The 21,426-nt window shown below is 48.6% G+C and overlaps 1 protein-coding gene across 1 annotated transcript in view; it reads right to left on the reverse strand.

Moving 5' to 3' along the window:
* LOC147678731 (phosphatidylinositol 4,5-bisphosphate 3-kinase catalytic subunit alpha isoform-like) overlaps positions 1-13,185 on the reverse strand; it is a 188,514-nt gene extending 175,329 nt beyond the window's left edge. Inside the window, exon 1 of the mRNA XM_086946190.1 lies at positions 13,056-13,185. The gene's annotated coding sequence lies outside the window, so the exon portion shown is untranslated. The remainder of the gene's footprint in view (positions 1-13,055) is intronic.
* Positions 13,186-21,426: the final 8,241 nt, after the last annotated feature.

Consider the following 21,426-nt stretch of genomic DNA (forward strand, 5'->3'; position numbering starts at 1 on the left):
CGGAAGCCGGGAGACTCTGTGCTCGCTATTGTTATTTTACTGTTCTTGTGTTTTTAAAATCTATGTAGTGCCTGGCGCATGGTAATTGCTTTAGGGGCTGATCTGCCCTGGCTCCTCTGTGTTCTCGATCCCCTGTCCTGGCGCAGCAGATTGCTTGCTGACGCCGGACTTTGGAGGGGCGGGCCGACATCTTGGGTGTAACTGGAGGGTTGCGGACTAGCTGTCATCCTTCCCACCCTCCTCACGATCTATAAATGTGCAGAGGGCCCCGACCGCGCAGCGGGCGGGCGCAGCGGGCTCGCCTAAGGCAAACCCGTCTGCGCCCGTCCGCGCCAGTCCTGCGCCTCTCGCCAGACACGCTGCTCCAATCAGTCGAGGTAAGCAAGTCTATTCGAGGACTGAGTTGCTTAGTCTTCGTCCCACTATAAGAAAGGATTGTCACCCCCTTCTTGAACCTTTGAGCGGCCCTGTAACTTGTACCTGTAATCTATTTAGCCTTCCGGCTCCTACTATCATAGCTGCATTTAATCCTCAGGCATCACTGCATCATCTGAAAATTCTTCAATTGAATGTTAGATCATTGCCCAAGCACCATGCAGAATTATTTGATTTGCTAGTAGACGAATCTCCTGACATATTTTTTATCACTGAAACTTGGATGTGTGACGATTTAATGACTATTCCTAATCTAGCCCTTCCACCCGGTTTCTCGATCATGCTGATTAATAGAGCCTCAAGAGGAGGTGGTATTGCTGTTATTACCAAAACTATGTATTCCTGCTCTTTCGAGAAACTTAATCTTAAAGGGGCGGAATGTGGCTACTTTAATATTTCTATTAATGCACATTTTACTTTTTCAGGGTTACTTATTTATAGGCCCCCTGGCCCCATGGGTGGCTTTAATACGTCCCTTTTGGAGATTGTGGAAGCCTGCGCTATGGGATCTGCCAATTTTAACATAGTGGGTGACCTCAACCTCCATTTTGAGTTGGAAAATGAACCAATGATCCGCACCCTGTTGGCGGACTTGGCTGCCTTTCAGCTTACTCAACTAGTGATAGGCCCCACGCACGTTGGTGGCCATACGCTAGACCCTATTTTTACTAATATTGACTCGCCCCACTGCCCTGCTCCAATGCCTATTGCCTGGTCGGACCACCTAATGGTTACACTATCTCTCTCCATATCTACCTCCAATAACCATAAACCCCAGACAGTCATACGCAAGAGACCATGGCTCAAACTTCGCCTCTCAGAATTTCACTCCCTTCTAGAAAGTGATTCTTTTAACGCCTTTTCTGATGCTAATTCGGGATATGACTCGTTTTGTTCCTGGCTTACCCAGGCCCTTGACAAGCTCATTCCCGAAACTTTGTGTACAAAACGAACTCAGGACGCCAATCCCTGGTATGACGCTAATTTGGCAGGCCTTAAAAAGACCTGTAAACGTCATGAACGTAATTGGAGGAAAGCATACTGCCCTGGAAAAAAAGCTGAATATCTCATACAGCTTAAAATCTATCACAAAGCTATCTGTAGAACTCGAGCAGCATACTATGCCACTGATATAAAAACTAACCCCAATCCTGCTAAAGTGATTTTTAGAATTTTAAAAGAACTTAGTATAAAGAAATCCTCTGGCAACTCAATTACCTCAGCAGTCCAATGTGAGAAAATTGCCTCCTTCTTTGTGGAAAAAATCCAGACCATTTATTCAGCCTTTAATGCTGAAATCCAGCCCAGCAATGGAGTAGAGGTTACTCCCTGCTCTGTGTCAAGTCTATCTATTATTCCTGAAATATCCACTGAAAGATTTGACCAACTTACTAAACTTATTAAATCAGGCTCCCCGATGGACCCTCTGAAGCCAGCTCAATTTCGCGACTCTTCTTTGCATTGTTTTGACCCTTTACGTGATATCATTAACGCCTCCTTTTCCACCGGAATTGTGCCTGACAAATGGAAACAGGCATGGGTTTCCCCTGTACTAAAAAAGCCCACCTTAGATCCCCAGAAGCCCGAAAACTATAGGCCCATATCATTGCTCCCCTGGGCCACGAAGATCGCGGAGGCCCATGTTAACACCACTCTTACCAGTGTCCTTAACATCAACAACACTCTGAATGACACTCAGCATGGCTTCCGTGCTGGCCATAGCACAGAGACCGCGCTCCTGGCTATGATAGAGCACCTTCGGGACTCCCTTGACCGTGGTCAAACAGCGGCACTCATCCTATTAGACCTGAGTGCCGCGTTTGACACTGTGTCCCATCAGATCCTGCTTCGCCGGCTTGAAGAAGCTGGGGTTACTGATATGGCCCTTGCCTGGTTTCGTTCCTTTTTAACCGGCAGGTCTTTTCGAGTGTCAACTCCACCTTTCCTTTCAAAGGCGCACTCTATTGGACAGGGGGTTCCACAGGGCTCTGCCCTGAGCCCCACGCTGTTCAATCTTTAGGTTCAGCCGCTGGCCGCTGTCGCCAGAGCGTGGGACCTTAACATCGTGTCCTACGCTGACGATACGCAGCTAGCCGTTGCCTTATCGGATGGAAACGAAAGGGACCCTCTCAAATTCAGCTCAGGCCTGGCGGCTGTAGCAGAATGGCTCACGGCCAACTGTCTACAGCTCAATGCCTCTAAGACGGAGGTACTACTGGTGGGAAAAAATCCAGAACGATGGGGAGATCATTGGTGGCCCTCCAACTTGGGAGTGACTCCTAAACCGAAACTTGAAGTTAAAAACCTGGGAGTCTGGATAGACCCTTCCCTTAGTTTTATTACCCAAACTAAAAAGGTGGCCGCCGTATGTTTCGGTATTCTACGGAGCTTAAGAACCATTCTGAAATTTTTTGACTCTGATACCAGACAACTTATCGTTCAGTCAATGATATTGTCTAGATTGGACTATGCGTCCTCTTTGCTCCTTGGGACTAATAAAGCAGAAACGGCTCGCCTCCAACGCGTCCAGAACGCAGCTGCAAGAGCTGTAGTCGGCCTGCCCCGCTTTAGTTCTACCTCCAACACTATTCGTAAGCTACACTGGCTCCCAGTAGCCCAACGAATACAATTTAAAGCGCTATGCATCTCCTTTAAAATCTTAAAACATCCTAATCCTAGAATGTTAAAACCCCTCCTAAGGATGTATGTGCCTACGCGAGCCCTTCGCTCAGCCAACCAGAATCTGGTTGAAATCCCCCATTTCAATCGTGCTAGAGCTGGGGGACGCTCTTTCCGTTATCTGGCAGCCAAGCTTTGGAATGCCCTCCCTTCCAACTTGCGAGAAATTAATGATCTGTACCAATTTAGGAAGGCCATCAAAACTTTTCTGTTTCCTTAAAAATTCCGATTTTCTGTGTCTGTTGTGTTTTGTTTAGGATCAGCGCCGGGACGCCCCTTTGCTGGAGCAGCTGCGCGCTCTATAAAACCCATAACATAACATAACATAACATTGCAAGGTTTGATTCTTGGCTGTAAAATAATGTGGTACTCTTTTTTAGCGTTAAAGGGCATTGCATGAAAAGTTTAGTTTGAGGAAGGTTTTGCAGGGATGACTTTAAACATACTGAATCCGGATCAGAGACCCTGAAAAAAAAGAAGAGGTGGTTGGCTGGAGAATAGATTCTCAGTTCGAAAAAACTAGGCCAGCTCTTTCCTCTTACTTCTGGAACGAGAGACCCAAAGCAGGTGTACATTTGTGTACATGATTGTTCCAAGCTACTGGGGTGAGGTATGAGAAACTCGACACTCAAGACAACACACCACTACACATCATCAATGGGGGTCAAACCCCTCGCTTCTAGCTGGGTTGTCACCTTTTTGGAAAGGGGAGCCATACAGAGCGTCCTCGTATGATTCTATACTGAAGCAAATCCCACCACCCAGGACCACTGAAAGGAACTAATCTATTGATGACTAAAAGACCTTTATTCATCTTTGAAAGAAACCGAACAGCGGGGGAGCGAAGCATGGAGAAGGAGCAGTATTTGTAGAAAAAGGCATGTTGACACAGCTATTCAACCAGGGCATTAACACAAAGGAACAAGGCTATTCAACCAGGGCATTAACACACAGGAACAAGGCTATTCAACCAGGGTATTAACACACAGGAACAAGGCTATTCAACCAGGGCATTAACACACAGGAACAAGGTTATTCAACCAGGGTATTAACACACAGGAACAAGGCTATTCAACCAGGGCTTTAACACACAGGAACAAGGCTATTCAACCAGGGTATTAACACACAGGAACAAGGCTATTCAACCAGGGCATTAACACACAGGAACAAGGCTATTCAACCAGGGCTTTAACACACAGGAACAAGGCTATTCAACCAGGGTAATAATGCAGCATTTCAACTAGGACATTAACACATAGAGGACCCACTAACATATAGAAGACCCATTAACACAGCTATTCAACCCGGTCACTGGCATTCAATGAACTGGGTAACGAGGCTATTGTACTAGGGCAATACCGCAGCATTTCAACCGGGCCATTAACAAATAGAAGACCCATTAACACAGCTATTCAACCCAGTCACTGGCATTCAATGAACTGGGTAACGAGGCTATTGTACTAGGGCAATACCGCAGCATTTCAACCGGGCCATTAACAAATAGAAGACCCATTAACACAGCTATTCAACCCGGTCACTGGCATTCAATGAACTGGGTAACGAGGCTATTGTACTAGGGCAATACCGCAGCATTTCAACCGGGCCATTAACAAACAGAAGACCCATTAACACAGCTATTCAACCCGGTCACTGGCATTCAATGAACTGGGTAACGAGACTATTGTACCAGGGCAACACCGCAGCATTTCAACCGGGGCATTAACAAATAGAAGACCCATTAACACAGCTATTCAACCCGGTCACTGGCATTCAATGAACTGGGTAACGAGGCTATTGTACTAGGGCAATACCGCAACATTTCAACCGGAGCATTAACAAACAGAAGACCCATTAACAAAGCTATTCAACCCGGTCACTGGCATTCAATGAACTGGGTAACGAGGCTATTGTACTAGGGCAATACCGCAGCATTTCAACCGGGCCATTAACAAACAGAAAACCCATTAACACAGCTATTCAACCCGGTCACTGGCATTCAATGAACTGGGTAACGAGGCTATTGTACCAGGGCAATACAGCAGCATTTCAACCGGGCCATTAACAAACAGAAGACCCATTAACAAAGCTATTCAACCCGGTCACTGGCATTCAATGAACTGGGTAACGAGGCTATTGTACCAGGGCAATACCGCAGCATTTCAACCGGGCCATTAACAAATAGAATACCCATTAACACAGCTATTCAACCCGGTCACTGGCATTCAACGAACTGGGTAACAAGGCTATTGTACTAGGGCAATACCGCAGCATTTCAACCGGGGCATTAACAAACAGAAGACCCATTAACACAGCTATTCAACCCGGTCACTGGCATTCAATGAACTGGGTAACGAGGCTATTGTACTAGGGCAATACCGCAACATTTCAACCGGGGCATTAACAAACAGAAGACCCTTTAACACAGCTATTCAACCCGGTCACTGGCATTCAATGAACTGGGTAACGAGGCTATTGTACCAGGGCAATACCGCAGCATTTCAACCGGGCCATTAACAAATAGAAGACCCATTAACACAGCTATTCAACCCGGTCACTGGCATTCAATGAACTGGGTAACGAGGCTATTGTACTAGGGCAATATCACAGCATTTCAACCGGGGAATTAACAAATAGAACACCCATTAACACAGCTATTCAACGGGGTCACTGACATTCAACGAACTGGGAAACGAGGCTATTGCACTAAGGCAATACCGCAGCATTTCAACCGGGGCATTAACAAAGAGAAGACCCATTAACACAGCTATTCAACCCGGTCACTGGCATTCAAAGAACTGGGTAACGAGGCTATTGTACTAGGGCAATACCGCAGCATTTCAATCGGGGCATTACCAAATAGAAGACCCATTAACACAGATATTCAACCCGGTCACTGAAATTCAACTAACTGGGTAACAAGGCTATTGCACTAAGGCAATACCGCAGCTTTTCAACCGGGGCATTAACAAATAGAAGACCCATTAACACAGCTATTCAACCCGGTCACTGGCATTCAAAGAACTGGGTAACAAGGCTATTGTACCAGGGCAATACCGCAGCATTTCAACCTGGCCATTAACAAATAGAAGACCCATTAACACAGCTATTCAACCCGGTCACTGGCATTCAATGAACTGGGTAACGAGGCTATTGTACCAGGGCAATACCGCAGCATTTCAACCGGGGCATTACCAAAAAGAACACCCATTAACACAGCTATTCAACAGGGTCACTGACATTCAACGAACTGGGAAACGAGGCTATTGCACTAAGGCAATACCGCAGCATTTCAACCGGGGCATTAACAAATAGAAGACACATTAACACAGCTATTCAACCCGGTCACTGGCATTCACTGAACTGGGTAACGAGGCTATTGTACTAGGGCAATACCGCAGTATTTCAACCGGGGCATTAACAAATAGAAGACCCATTAACAAAGCTATTCAACCCGGTCACTGGCATTCAATGAACTGGGTAACGAGGCTATTGTATCAGGGCAATACCGCAGCATTTCAACCGGGCCATTAACAAATAGAAGACCCATTAACACAGCTATTCAACCCGGTCACTGGCATTCAATGAACTGGGTAACAAGGCTATTGTACCAGGGCAATACCGCAGCATTTCAACCGGGGCATTACCAAATAGAAGAGCATTTAACACAGCTATTCAACCCGGTCACTGGCATTCAATGAACTGGGTAACAAGACTATTGTACCAGGGCAATACCGCAGCATTTCAACCGGGCCATTAACAAATAGAAGACCCATTAACACAGCTATTCAACCCGGTCACTGAACTTCAACGAACTGGGTAACTAGGCTATTGTACTTGGGCAATACCGCAGCATTTCATCTGGGGCATTAACAAATAGAAGACCCATTACACAGCTATTCAACCCGGTCACTGGCATTCACTGAACTGGGTAACGAGGCTATTGTACTAGGGCAATACCGCAGCATTTCAACCGGGCCATTAACAAATAGAAGACCCATTAACAAAGCTATTCAACCCGGTCACTGGCATTCAATGAACTGGGTAACGAGGCTATTGTACCAGGGCAATACCGCAGCATTTCAACCGGGGGCATTAACAAATAGAAGACCCATTACACAGCTATTCAACCCGGTCACTGAAATTCAACTAACTGGGTAACAAGGCTATTGCACTAAGGCAATACCGCAGCTTTTCAACCGGGGCATTAACAAATAGAAGACCCATTAACACAGCTATTCAACCCGGTCACTGGCATTCAAAGAACTGGGTAACAAGGCTATTGTACCAGGGCAATACCGCAGCATTTCAACCTGGCCATTAACAAATAGAAGACCCATTAACACAGCTATTCAACCCGGTCACTGGCATTCAATGAACTGGGTAACGAGGCTATTGTACCAGGGCAATACCGCAGCATTTCAACCAGGGCATTACCAAATAGAACACCCATTAACACAGCTATTCAACAGGGTCACTGACATTCAACGAACTGGGAAACGAGGCTATTGCACTAAGGCAATACCGCAGCATTTCAACCGGGGCATTAACAAATAGAAGACCCATTAACAAAGCTATTCAACCCGGTCACTGGCATTCAATGAACTGGGTAACGAGGCTATTGTACCAGGGCAATACCGCAGCATTTCAACCGGGCCATTAACAAATAGAAGACCCATTAACACAGCTATTCAACCCGGTCACTGGCATTCAATGAACTGGGTAACGAGGCTATTGTACCAGGGCAATACCGCAGCATTTCAACCGGGGCATTGCCAAATAGAAGAGCCAATAACACAGCTATTAAACCCGGTCACTGGCATTCAATGAACTGGGTAACGAGACTATTGTACCAGGGCAATACCGCAGCATTTCATCTGGGGCATTAACAAATAGAAGACCCATTACACAGCTATTCAACCCGGTCACTGGCATTCAATGAACTGGGTAACGAGGCTATTGTACCAGGGCAATACCGCAGCATTTCAACCGGGGCATTGCCAAATAGAAGAGCCAATAACACAGCTATTCAACCCGGTCACTGGCATTCAATGAACTGGGTAACGAGACTATTGTACCAGGGCAATACCGCAGCATTTCATCTGGGGCATTAACAAATAGAAGACCCATTACACAGCTATTCAACCCGGTCACTGGCATTCAATGAACTGGGTAACGAGGCTATTGTACTAGGGCAATACCGCAACATTTCAACCGGAGCATTAACAAACAGAAGACCCATTAACAAAGCTATTCAACCCGGTCACTGGCATTCAATGAACTGGGTAACGAGGCTATTGTACTAGGGCAATACCGCAGCATTTCAACCGGGCCATTAACAAACAGAAAACCCATTAACACAGCTATTCAACCCGGTCACTGGCATTCAATGAACTGGGTAACGAGGCTATTGTACCAGGGCAATACAGCAGCATTTCAACCGGGCCATTAACAAACAGAAGACCCATTAACAAAGCTATTCAACCCGGTCACTGGCATTCAATGAACTGGGTAACGAGGCTATTGTACCAGGGCAATACCGCAGCATTTCAACCGGGCCATTAACAAATAGAATACCCATTAACACAGCTATTCAACCCGGTCACTGGCATTCAACGAACTGGGTAACAAGGCTATTGTACTAGGGCAATACCGCAGCATTTCAACCGGGGCATTAACAAACAGAAGACCCATTAACACAGCTATTCAACCCGGTCACTGGCATTCAATGAACTGGGTAACGAGGCTATTGTACTAGGGCAATACCGCAACATTTCAACCGGGGCATTAACAAACAGAAGACCCTTTAACACAGCTATTCAACCCGGTCACTGGCATTCAATGAACTGGGTAACGAGGCTATTGTACCAGGGCAATACCGCAGCATTTCAACCGGGCCATTAACAAATAGAAGACCCATTAACACAGCTATTCAACCCGGTCACTGGCATTCAATGAACTGGGTAACGAGGCTATTGTACTAGGGCAATATCACAGCATTTCAACCGGGGCATTAACAAATAGAACACCCATTAACACAGCTATTCAACGGGGTCACTGACATTCAACGAACTGGGAAACGAGGCTATTGCACTAAGGCAATACCGCAGCATTTCAACCGGGGCATTAACAAAGAGAAGACCCATTAACACAGCTATTCAACCCGGTCACTGGCATTCAAAGAACTGGGTAACGAGGCTATTGTACTAGGGCAATACCGCAGCATTTCAACCGGGGCATTAACAAATAGAAGACCCATTAACACAGCTATTCAACCCGGTCACTGGCATTCAATGAATTGGGTTACGAGGCTATTGTACCAGGGCAATACCGCAGCATTTCAACCGGGGCATTACCAAATAGAAGACCCATTAACACAGATATTCAACCCGGTCACTGAAATTCAACTAACTGGGTAACAAGGCTATTGCACTAAGGCAATACCTCAGCTTTTCAACCGGGGCATTAACAAATAGAAGACCCATTAACACAGCTATTCAACCCGGTCACTGGCATTCAAAGAACTGGGTAACGAGGCTATTGTACCAGGGCAATACCGCAGCATTTCAACCTGGCCATTAACAAATAGAAGACCCATTAACACAGCTATTCAACCCGGTCACTGGCATTCAATGAACTGGGTAACGAGGCTATTGTACCAGGGCAATACCGCAGCATTTCAACCGGGGCATTACCAAATAGAACACCCATTAACACAGCTATTCAACAGGGTCACTGACATTCAACGAACTGGGAAACGAGGCTATTGCACTAAGGCAATACCGCAGCATTTCAACCGGGGCATTAACAAATAGAAGACACATTAACACAGCTATTCAACCCGGTCACTGGCATTCACTGAACTGGGTAACGAGGCTATTGTACTAGGGCAATACCGCAGTATTTCAACCGGGGCATTAACAAATAGAAGACCCATTAACAAAGCTATTCAACCCGGTCACTGGCATTCAATGAACTGGGTAACAAGGCTATTGTACCAGGGCAATATCGCAGCATTTCAACCGGGGGATTACCAAATAGAAGAGCCATTAACACAGCTATTCAACCCGGTCACTGGCATTCAATGAACTGGGTAACAAGACTATTGTACCAGGGCAATACCGCAGCATTTCAACCTGGCCATTAACAAATAGAAGACCCATTAACACAGCTATTCAACCCGGTCACTGAACTTCAACGAACTGGGTAACGAGGCTATTGTACTAGGGCAATACCGCAGCATTTCAACCTGGCCATTAACAAATAGAAGACCCATTAACACAGCTATTCAACCCGGTCACTGAACTTCAACGAACTGGGTAACTAGGCTATTGTACTTGGGCAATACCGCAGCATTTCATCTGGGGCATTAACAAATAGAAGACCCATTACACAGCTATTCAACCCGGTCACTGGCATTCAACGAACTGGGTAACGAGGCTATTGTACTAGGGCAATACCGCAGCATTTCAACCGGGCCATTAACAAATAGAAGACCCATTAACAAAGCTATTCAACCCGGTCACTGGCATTCAATGAACTGGGTAACGAGGCTATTGTACCAGGGCAATACCGCAGCATTTCAACCGGGGCATTAACAAATAGAAGACCCATTACACAGCTATTCAACCCGGTCACTGAAATTCAACTAACTGGGTAACAAGGCTATTGCACTAAGGCAATACCGCAGCTTTTCAACCGGGGCATTAACAAATAGAAGACCCATTAACACAGCTATTCAACCCGGTCACTGGCATTCAAAGAACTGGGTAACGAGGCTATTGTACCAGGGCAATACCGCAGCATTTCAACCTGGCCATTAACAAATAGAAGACCCATTAACACAGCTATTCAACCCGGTCACTGGCATTCAATGAACTGGGTAACGAGGCTATTGTACCAGGGCAATACCGCAGCATTTCAACCAGGGCATTACCAAATAGAAGACCCATTAACACAGCTATTCAACCCGGTCACTGGCATTCAATGAACTGGGTAACGAGACTATTGTACCAGGGCAATACCGCAGCATTTCAACCGGGGCATTGCCAAATAGAAGAGCCAATAACACAGCTATTCAACCCGGTCACTGGCATTCAATGAACTGGGTAACGAGACTATTGTACCAGGGCAATACCGCAGCATTTCATCTGGGGCATTAACAAATAGAAGACCCATTACACAGCTATTCAACCCGGTCACTGAAATTCAACTAACTGGGTAACAAGGCTATTGCACTAAGGCAATACCACAGCATTTCAACCGGGGCATTAACAAACATGAGACCCATTAACACAGCTATTCAACCCGGTCACTGGCATTCAACGAACTGGGTAACGAGGCTATTGTACTAGGGCAATACCGCAGCATTTCAACCGGGGCATTAACAAACATGAGACCCATTAACACAGCTATTCAATCATGGCATTAAGCACTGCGAAGGGTATCTGCATGAGTGTACCAGGTCATTCATATAGATGCTTACCAGGGTATTTCAAATAGGGGACAAGTCAGAAAAGCAGCAAAGACCTGGCTTTTCCCAGAACCATGTCTTCAGTGAGTCTCACCTTACAGGTCAGGCTGATGTGTTCACGCTGGAGGAGGCTAAACTGTTGGTCACATTTCCTGGTCTTGCCACTGAATTCTTGAGACGTTTCCTTTCCAGGCCGTTGCACCGAGCTTGGAGCACAGTGACAAGCACGGAATAGGACACAACTGTTATACTATCGGGCATTAATAAGAAATGCATTATTAGATTCATTTAGACACAGGCAAGAAGCCTAACCGGTCAAAAACAGTATCTGTGCGCATTAAAGCAACATCTGCTCTTAAAAGCAACACCTGCTTTTCCGCGGGTACCTGCCTTGGTATCTGTACATAACACAAAGAGAAGCGAATGGCACACGATGAACAGGTACAACGAGGCTCACCCTCGGTTTAGACCTCCTGCCTGTGTTTAAATGCCCCTTCCACTGTGTTGCTCGTTGATACAATAAGAGAATAGCTATAACATCTTAGATCGATTACTCTAGTAACTTAAGTAAATATGGCGTATACACACACCTCCTACTTGGCACCAGATGTTCCGCAGCTGCCCACTCGATCCTGTCACATGGTTGGTCCACGGGGGCATTAACCAGAGAACACGTTGAAAAAAGCTATTCCTCGAAGGCAGCAGAGAAGGGTACATGGCACAGGCCACAGGATAACATAACTGTGTCACCGGGGCATTAGGCAACAGAAGATACAATAACATGCCCCACCGGGGCATTAATTAGCCTAGGGCATTATAACACATGTCTTAACAAGGCATTAACCGCCTGCAGAGTTAGCACTAAATAGCTGCCGCTTTGGAAAGGCCGTTCCAAGCCTGTGCGTTTCCAGAAATGTGTTTCGTTTTAAAATTACAGTCATATTTTCGCTGGCAAGTGACTCACCCGTCCCCCTCCAGTGCAAACTAACATTCCTAAAGCAGAGGGGCGAAAAAAGGAGGCGAGGGCGACCCATCGAAACTGCGGCTCGGGGGGTGTATGCGGGTTCGCCCCTTTCTTCCCCTCGGTGAAGTGTGCCAGCCGAGGGCACCCCCGCCTCACCTGGCCCCCGTGTGGGGCTATTCATAGGAACGCGGCCTCCAGGGGGCGCAGCTCTCTGCTGGAGCAGTCATCGGGCAGTTCTTGGTGCAAAAGATATGAGGATTTACAATCGGAGCTTCCTAAAAGTAGCAAGAAGGAAGTAAACGCCTATGCTGGGTCTGCCTGCTCCCTGTGTTGCTTTATCTGTGCATTCTAGGATGCTGAACCCACCTTCGTGTTCTCCTGTAAGGGTTTCCGATGCCCTTGGCCCTAGCTAGCGCCATATAAAACCGCACAAACGAATAAATAAAATGACAGACACCCCCTGGGGGCCGCAGAAGGAGCGAGTGAGAGCGGGCCGGTGGTACTCACATGAGGTCAGCTGTCGGGGCGGCCGGGGGCTGGTCGTGATCCGGCCAGTGGGGGCTGGGGGAAGCCGCGCACGTCCAGCCTGGACCAGGAAAGGGGGTCTTGTGCCAAGAGCGCGGATGGACGGTCTCCGGAGCCAGGGAAGGGCTGCAGCTGTTCCCTCCAGCTCCCCCTCTCCGTCCCTGGCCTGGCTGGCGGAGCATGGGGAGGGAGGGGGCCCGCTCTGCCTGGCTCGGTGCTGGGGGGCCAGGAGCAGGCATGGGATGGGAAGGGGGCTCCCTCCGCCGGGCCGGGCTGGGCTTCCTTCCGCCGGGATCCTTGCGCTCTCGCCAGGCTGAGCTGGGAGGAGGGGACGCGCGGCTGCAGCTGGCTGCGGGGCTCCTATCAATGCGGGGAAGGGAGCACAGGAAGGAAAAGCACCATTTCCAGGCTGAGGGGCAGCGCGGGCTCTTTAAAGGGACAGCGAACGGTGCCCGCCGGAGCCACAGCGCCCACCGGCAGTGGCAGGCAGCAGAGGCGCTGGCATGTAGAGGGCAGGCTGGTGTTGTGCCGCTGCACTCAGCATCCCAGGCGAGCCTCGCTCTGTGCTCGCCGCTGACTGATCAGAGATGTGGGGGTGGGTGTGAGTGAGGGAGATGCGGGGGTCGCAGGCGATACATACGAGCTGGGATTCACGCGCAGCCCCATGGCATGAGCATGCTTTGCATCAAGTTCAGCTTTTGACACAACAGCCCTGAGCATGCTGGGGCTTGTAGTCCCGCACTCATAATGCTGAAAATTTCCTGCTTGAGACCCCCACCTTCCAAAAGGAAAGATGGATCCTTCTCAGGCAGTGCGGTCAGAATCTGCGCTTCCTCCACTGCGCCCTACCACCACCTCTACCCGGACCTTCTAAGCCAACCTCAAATCTCTTCTATTCCAAAGGCACTTCCAGAATGAATGCATCCTTTTTCATGCCCCTCAAGGAAGTTATTACAATGTTGTACATTTGTAATCTATGCCAGTAGGTTCCGAATCCTAGTGTGCCTTTAGTGTGACTGCCATCTACTGTTTTTATAAGACTTTTTCTTCTTTCTTGTTGTATTTTGTAACTTGTAAGTATGTACATTTCCTCATGTAACAGTCTTGGTTCTAATGGAAAGCGCTCTGACACCTTTGGGTAAAGTCCAAGCTATACAATAAATAAACTCCTAATAATAAACTGAATTTCCATACGCAGCGCGATCACCCCTGACAAAGGCAGAAAAGCACTTTGTGGCGAGTACCATGCTACACCAGAACCTAGGTGTGAGAAGGTGGCCTGATATGCAGTGCTCACTATTCTAGTGAACACTATGTATCAGTCCAGCAACCCTTATTGATGATTGGTTGTAAGTCAACCTTATAGACCAGCTATCCTAGTAGCATGGATACGAGCAGTCTAAGGCTAAAGACTCGAGAGGGCGTGTTAAGCCAGCTGTTTACCACACATATACCCCTTGAATACCCAGTGAAAGGACACCACACAAGTGTTATGAAAATAAACAGTTATTTATTAAGAATCACAACAGCCCTGTACTCTTTATGAGGACAGGGTACTAAGCACAAACCAAAACTCTTACAAAAATACTTAAGTTAGCACAGTATATACAAATGCCCGAGGGGCACGGAAAACCATATACTCAGAAAGTGGAATGCGAAATTACTAGCAGGTAAGTACAGTACTAATAGCCTTTGGAATCGCTAGGACTTGACTATAGAATCGTTAGATTACTTCTAGGAGACCCAGGGGACTCGGGTGCAGAGTGGGCACTCTCACGCGTGATGCGGGACAAAGTCTATGGTAGCTAGTAATTGCAAAGTTAGTGTTCTCGGGCGAACCCGACCTGGTAGGAGGAAAACGAAAGTGGATTCTGACCCTTGGATAGTGAGGCTATGCTGGGGCACCGAAATGCCGAAGTTACCTAGCCCAGGGGCTGCAGCTGCATAGGACTCAAAAGACGTCGGGAATCCTCGTAGACGGACCAGGAGCCTGGAAGAAAGAAGTTGCTGGCAGGCGACCAGTGAAGAAAGTTCGATGGATCCAAGCCTGGATCGATGGAAGATGACACCTGAAAGCAGAGGGGACCAAGTTCGAGACTACTAGCCAGTAGTCAGTGGGCACCAGGAGGGCACCGGATGGTAGCCACCTCGACTAGGTGAGTGGGTGACGCTGTGACCGCAGATCTCACGGACCAGGAGGCGTTGTCGGCGACCAGGATGGAGGAGCGATCTGTCCCACGATGGATGAAGCTGTCGGCGTCGCTGGACCCAGGATTGGGCAACAAAGCCTTGGCAAATTCAAGCCCACGCGGTGGACCTAAAATGGCGTCTGGAGTGGACCAGGAGGGTCCGGGGTGCCTCTCTTGAAGAAGGAAGCAAGGGCCAGTCTGGAGCAACCAGACCAGCAGCAGTGATGTCGTCGGGCGTCGTGAAGAAGGCCACAAGCCAGCCGGCTAGTAGCCACACAGCGCGGTGAGCACACAAAAGCAGAAGGGCCCCACGCAGATCGTGGAGATGCTGGAGGGCTGATCTTCGGTGCTGGAGCTGCTCAGGGTTGGGGCTTCTCGGACCCCAAAGCACTCACCAGTGGAAGACTCGGTGGGCTTGTTACAAAGAAGTCGTGCAGTCTTGGCGATCGTCGGTCCCTCGAGGTCTCGTTGCACTCACGGTTCTCAGCTTTGCTGTAGAGGTGAGTAGAGGTCAGAGGTGCCAGGGAAGCCGGGTCTCGTCGAGCTGGGTCGTCGGATTCGTGATGAAGGACTTGCAGCAGACCGCAGTGTTCTTAGGATGGTGCCCGCTTGATGCAGGGTGACTACTCCTTAGCCACAAGGGAGAATCTTGAAGAAGAAATCTTGATGTCCTTTCGCAGAAAGTCGTGTCTTGATTCCAAAGATGATCTAATTTGAACAGGGGGCCCGCTCCCATCTTTATACTAAAAAAAGGGGGCTGACCCGGTGACTAGGTCCTGCCTATGGGTGGGACTAGGAGGGGGGTGGCTACACCCCTCTGCCATGCCGGACTTTCCGCAGGCCAGGGGCTGGTGTGCCCCTGGAACTGGTTCTGACCGGCCTATGCGTAGTGAGCACCGGGGTGCCACTCAGCAGTCACCTTCCTGTAAAGCCCTGCCTACCCAGGATACACAAAACTATGTCTGGGACGGTGCTAGCACCGCCCCTGACAGGAAACCCTTTGTCCAGGCTCCCCTCGCTGGAAGGACTCCCAGCTGCAGGGGGTCAGACTCGTGTCTGTGGTGGCAGCATCCATTTTGTGGAGCTGAGGCTTCGTTTAACTTTAACCGGGGTTCACAGTTACATACATGTCGTGTCCCTCTAGAAGGGTGGAATGCTAACCCTGTCGCCAGAATTGGCGAGGGGTTAGTATTCCAATTCGTATGACACCTTACTCGACATGTTTTGATAAAGCAATACCAAAGATAGCATTTAACCGCGAGGATTATAATGCACTTAAGAGTATATGGTATGTGTTATCATGGAACAGCTATTAGGACTTGGTTCCGCAAGCTGCAGACAGGCTCAGCTCATGCCAGAGCACCATCTCACACGATTCCAAGCACTCTGCCTTCAGGATTGTCAAGGCCTGCCATAGGAGTGACTGATAGGAATCTGTGTGTCCATTTTAGGGTTAGATATAGGTATACTATATCTACAGCAAAGGGTGATTACAGGACTTTGCCCCAGCTGTCATGCAGCCAGTTGTGTCAAATTTAGGAGGCCAGCCAGGGGTGGCATAATACATGCTTCAGCCCCTGGTAGGCCCTGGGTACACCTATGCCCTGAGTTACAGGGTCTGATAAGGTGGCCCAGTACCAATTGGAAATGTACCTAGGGTACATGGAATCCATTTTACAGAGAGAGCAGTAGGCCTGGGGTCCTGATTGGCAGGGCCCCAGGTCGACTATGTCAAAAACCAGCTAAAACACAGGGCAAAAAGTTGGGGGCAACCATAGTCAGGAGGTACCTTCCTACACAACCCCCCCCAAACGAAAGGAGATAAGGCTATCCTTGTCCAGGTAAGCCTCTATTACCTAAGTGGCCATATAAGGAAGGTCCAGCTCTGGCTTGGTTTCCCCTTGTGTCATGGTCCACTAGGCAACCCCTCACCCTAAGGGTATCTGAGGGTCTCCACCATAGGGAATCTCTGCCTTTGGTGTGCCTTGGGAAAGAAGAAGGCTGATGCTGGGATGGAGTACTGAAGTGAGGCTCCTCTACCTTTGGGCTCAACTTTCTCCAATCACCATTCATCATGTGTGCCTTTCTTTCTTTAGCTGAGATGCACTGAGCTCTCAGGGTCAGCCTCTGGCTACCTAAAGCTGGAGGCCGAGTCCCTCTGTTTGGCTTACTGGAGGGACAGGTCAGGTCTGGGGTTTTTAGGCCCCATGTTTGGCTGAGCCCAACAGTGTCCAGCTGTGGGAGGTCCCTAACTACTTTTAAGGGGGATCCCTCAGGAGTCTGTTTTATTTTCACTTGGCTAGGTTTACCAGCTTCAGTGATCCTAATCTGCTGATTAAGGTGTTCTTTTGGACAGGGGGCCCTTTGGGGTCCACCACTGGCCTCCCTGACCTCTTCAGCCCTGGGCTGACTGAGGCAGGGTAGAGAGGTGCAGGTTACCTGCTCCAGACTGGGTCCCACCTGGGAAGGGTCCACTGCCATCAGGGGCTCTGCCAGGCTAGGCCTGACTACCTCTGGGGCAGTTCCTTCAACAGGGGTAGAGTCAGTTCCCTGAGGAGGCTGGCTCTCACCTAGTGTCTGGGAGGGGGAAGACTCTCCTTCCTCCTCAATGCTCTCTGTTTGAGTGGAGTGATCCATTGTTTCTGGCTTCACAACCTCACTATCTGTTTGAGTAGAGGCTGAGACCATTTCAACCTTGCCAACCTTTTCAGGAGGGCACTCAGTTTGTGTTTGGGCTGTGACTGTCACAGCCCTCCTATCCTGTTCTGGAAAGTCTGTCTGAGCCTGGGCAGTGGCTACCACTGCCCTTCCAACCTTTTCAGGGAGGAATGGTGCTTGGACTGGGGCTGTAGCTATTACTGCCCCACTAACCTGTCTGGATAGGCCTATCATTCTGGAGTGAGTTTCTTGCTCCACCTCAGCCCATGCTGAGAGTTCCAGGTCATTCCACAGTAAGCAATCTACAGGTAGGTTATCTGTCACTGCCACTCTCATGGGCCCTGTGACATTACCCCAGCTGAGCTTGACTACTGCCATGGGATGCCTTCTCTTCACTCCATGAATGTCTGTCACCTGATAAGTAAAACCAGGGGTCAGTTGAGCAGAGGGGACCAGATGGTCAATCACCATGGTGATGCTGGCCCCTGTGTCTCTGAATGCCTCAACTTTCTGACCATTCACTATGACCTCTTATCTATACTTTCCCAAAATGTGGGGTCCAGTAGTGAAGTTGGCAAACCCCATGCCAGTCTCACAGACAAGAGTGTGGTCAGGGGACCTGGCTAGGCCATAGTCCTCCTGATTGCCCAAAGTAATGCCCACCACATTCTTGGGGGCACTCCCACCACCTGGGGGATTACCACTAGTGGTAATAGGAGGTTTAGGAGTATTACCTGGGGGTATATTTCCCTTACTGCCATTTTTAGGGCAACTGGCATCACTTTTGTAATGGCCCACCTGTTTACAGGTATGGCAATAAGGTTTCTTCTGTTCTGAAGGAGTGTTCTGGGACCCACCACCCTTGTTGGAGTTTTGGGGCCCTTGGGAAGTCTTCTCTGTGGATTTATCCCCACCCTTCTCTTGAGGCTTGGTTGATTCCTTCTTTTGGTCACCACCCTGGTTCTTAGGCCTGACCCTGGTTCTGACCCATTTGTCTGCCCTCTTACCCAATTCCTGTGGAGAGGTCAGATCAGAGTCTACCAGGTGCTGGTGTAATAACTGGTTCTGACAATTATTTAAGATTTGCTCCCTCATAATTAGATTGTACAATCCTTTAAAATCAGTAACCTTACTACCCAGTAGCCAGCCTTCAAAAGCCTTAGTGGCACAATCAACAAAGTCAGACCAATCTTGAGACTGAGTTTTCTGGGTGTCTCTGAACAGCATTCTGTACTGCTCAGTGGTTAAACCAAACCCATCAACCAGTGTATTTTTCAAGATTTGGTAATTGTTAGCATCCTCCACTCTTGTAGTGAGGAGCTTATCTCTACCTTTACCTTCAAAGGAGAGCCACAAGATAGCTGCCCACTGACTTTGGGGAACACCCTGCACAGTGCAGGCCCTCTCCAAAGCAGTAATCCATTTGTGGATGTCATCCCCTTGTTTAAAGGGGGGCACTATCTTATTCAGGTGTTTTGTATCAAAACTCCTTTCCCTATTGCTAGGTATATTGCTGCCACCAGTGGGGACTACCCCACTTAACTGTTGCTCTCTAGCAAAGGCAAGTCTCTCTTTGGCCAGGGCAAGTTCTTCCCTTTCAATCCTCAGTTTGACTGCCCTTTCTTCAGCTTCATACACTCTCCTCTTAGGGGAAGACATCCCTCGGTGAGAAGAGTTGAGAGAGCCATTGGTTCGAAGGGATCTGTTAGAGCCTCTTGATAGAGACCTAACTCGTCCATTCCCAATGTTAAGCTGACCTGAGAGTGGGCCCAGGGGCCCCCTAGTACCAAGCTCATATCTGCTTAAGTTGGACCTGGTTAGTCTGACTTCTACCTGTCCCTTATCTGCCTCATCCCCTGACAACTGGTCCTCATCCTCATCCTCAGCATCATCTGCTTCCTGGAGGGGATGGTCCTGGCTATCAAAGGGTCCCTGTAAGGAGGGCAAACTCCCATCTGGATTAGAAGGGTCTGGGTTACCAGCCCTACTGGCATCATAAGCCTCTAGGAGACCAATCAGAAAGGAGGTTGTGGGGTTAGACCCCTGTTTTAGCTTCCTGAGGGTACACACTTGTCTCATCTCATGGAAGCTAAGAGCAGCATATTTTGAAGTGAGGACCTGTGGAGGGTCCACTGACACAAGGGGATACTCAGAGTTTCCTCCTTTGTCTGACATGCTGATTCTAGTGTGGTGTAAGTGATGCACCTACCTACACTATGTGTTTACCTACTGATCCCTTGCTAAGAGTTGCAGCCAAGGTGTGCTAAGCCTTGAGGAGCTGCAACAGCTGGTTCAGTAGAACTCAGAGTATTCTAAGCTTAGTTATATGTACTAACAGTACTTATGTGATCTTTCAACAAGATATTCTTAGGATACATGTGGTAAAACAACAGCAAGCTCAAATCCCAACCGCTGCTCACCAATGTGAGAAGGTGGCCTGATATGCAGTGCTCACTATTCTAGTGAACACTATGTATCAGTCCAGCAACCCTTATTGATGATTGGTTGTAAGTCAACCTTATAGACCAGCTATCCTAGTAGCATGGATACGAGCAGTCTAAGGCTAAAGACTCGAGAGGGCGTGTTAAGCCAGCTGTTTACCACACATATACCCCTTGAATACCCAGTGAAAGGACACCACACAAGTGTTATGAAAATAAACAGTTATTTATTAAGAATCACAACAGCCCTGTACTCTTTATGAGGACAGGGTACTAAGCACAAACCAAAACTCTTACAAAAATACTTAAGTTAGCACAGTATACACAAATGCCCGAGGGGCACGGAAAACCATATACTCAGAAAGTGGAATGCGAAATTACTAGCAGGTAAGTACAGTACTAATAGCCTTTGGAATCGCTAGGACTTGACTATAGAATCGTTAGATTACTTCTAGGAGACCCAGGGGACTCGGGTGCAGAGTGGGCACTCTCACGCGTGATGCGGGACAAAGTCTATGGTAGCTAGTAATTGCAAAGTTAGTGTTCTCGGGCGAACCCGACCTGGTAGGAGGAAAACGAAAGTGGATTCTGACCCTTGGATAGTGAGGCTATGCTGGGGCACCGAAATGCCGAAGTTACCTAGCCCAGGGGCTGCAGCTGCATAGGACTCAAAAGACGTCGGGAATCCTCGTAGACGGACCAGGAGCCTGGAAGAAAGAAGTTGCTGGCAGGCGACCAGTGAAGAAAGTTCGATGGATCCAAGCCTGGATCGATGGAAGATGACACCTGAAAGCAGAGGGGACCAAGTTCGAGACTACTAGCCAGTAGTCAGTGGGCACCAGGAGGGCACCGGATGGTAGCCACCTCGACTAGGCGAGTGGGTGACGCTGTGCTCGGAGATCTCACGGACCAGGAGGCGTTGTCGGCGACCAGGATGGAGGAGCGAGCTGTCCCACGAAGATAGAAGCTGTCGGCGTCGCTGGACCCAGGATTGGGCAACAAAGCCTTGGCAAATTCAAGCCCACGTGGTGGACCTAAAACGGCGTCTGGAGTGGACCAGGAGGG

Source organism: Lissotriton vulgaris, chromosome 12 (genome assembly GCF_964263255.1).
Source record: "Lissotriton vulgaris chromosome 12, aLisVul1.2, whole genome shotgun sequence".
In the NCBI taxonomy this organism is placed as follows: domain Eukaryota; kingdom Metazoa; phylum Chordata; class Amphibia; order Caudata; family Salamandridae; genus Lissotriton; species Lissotriton vulgaris.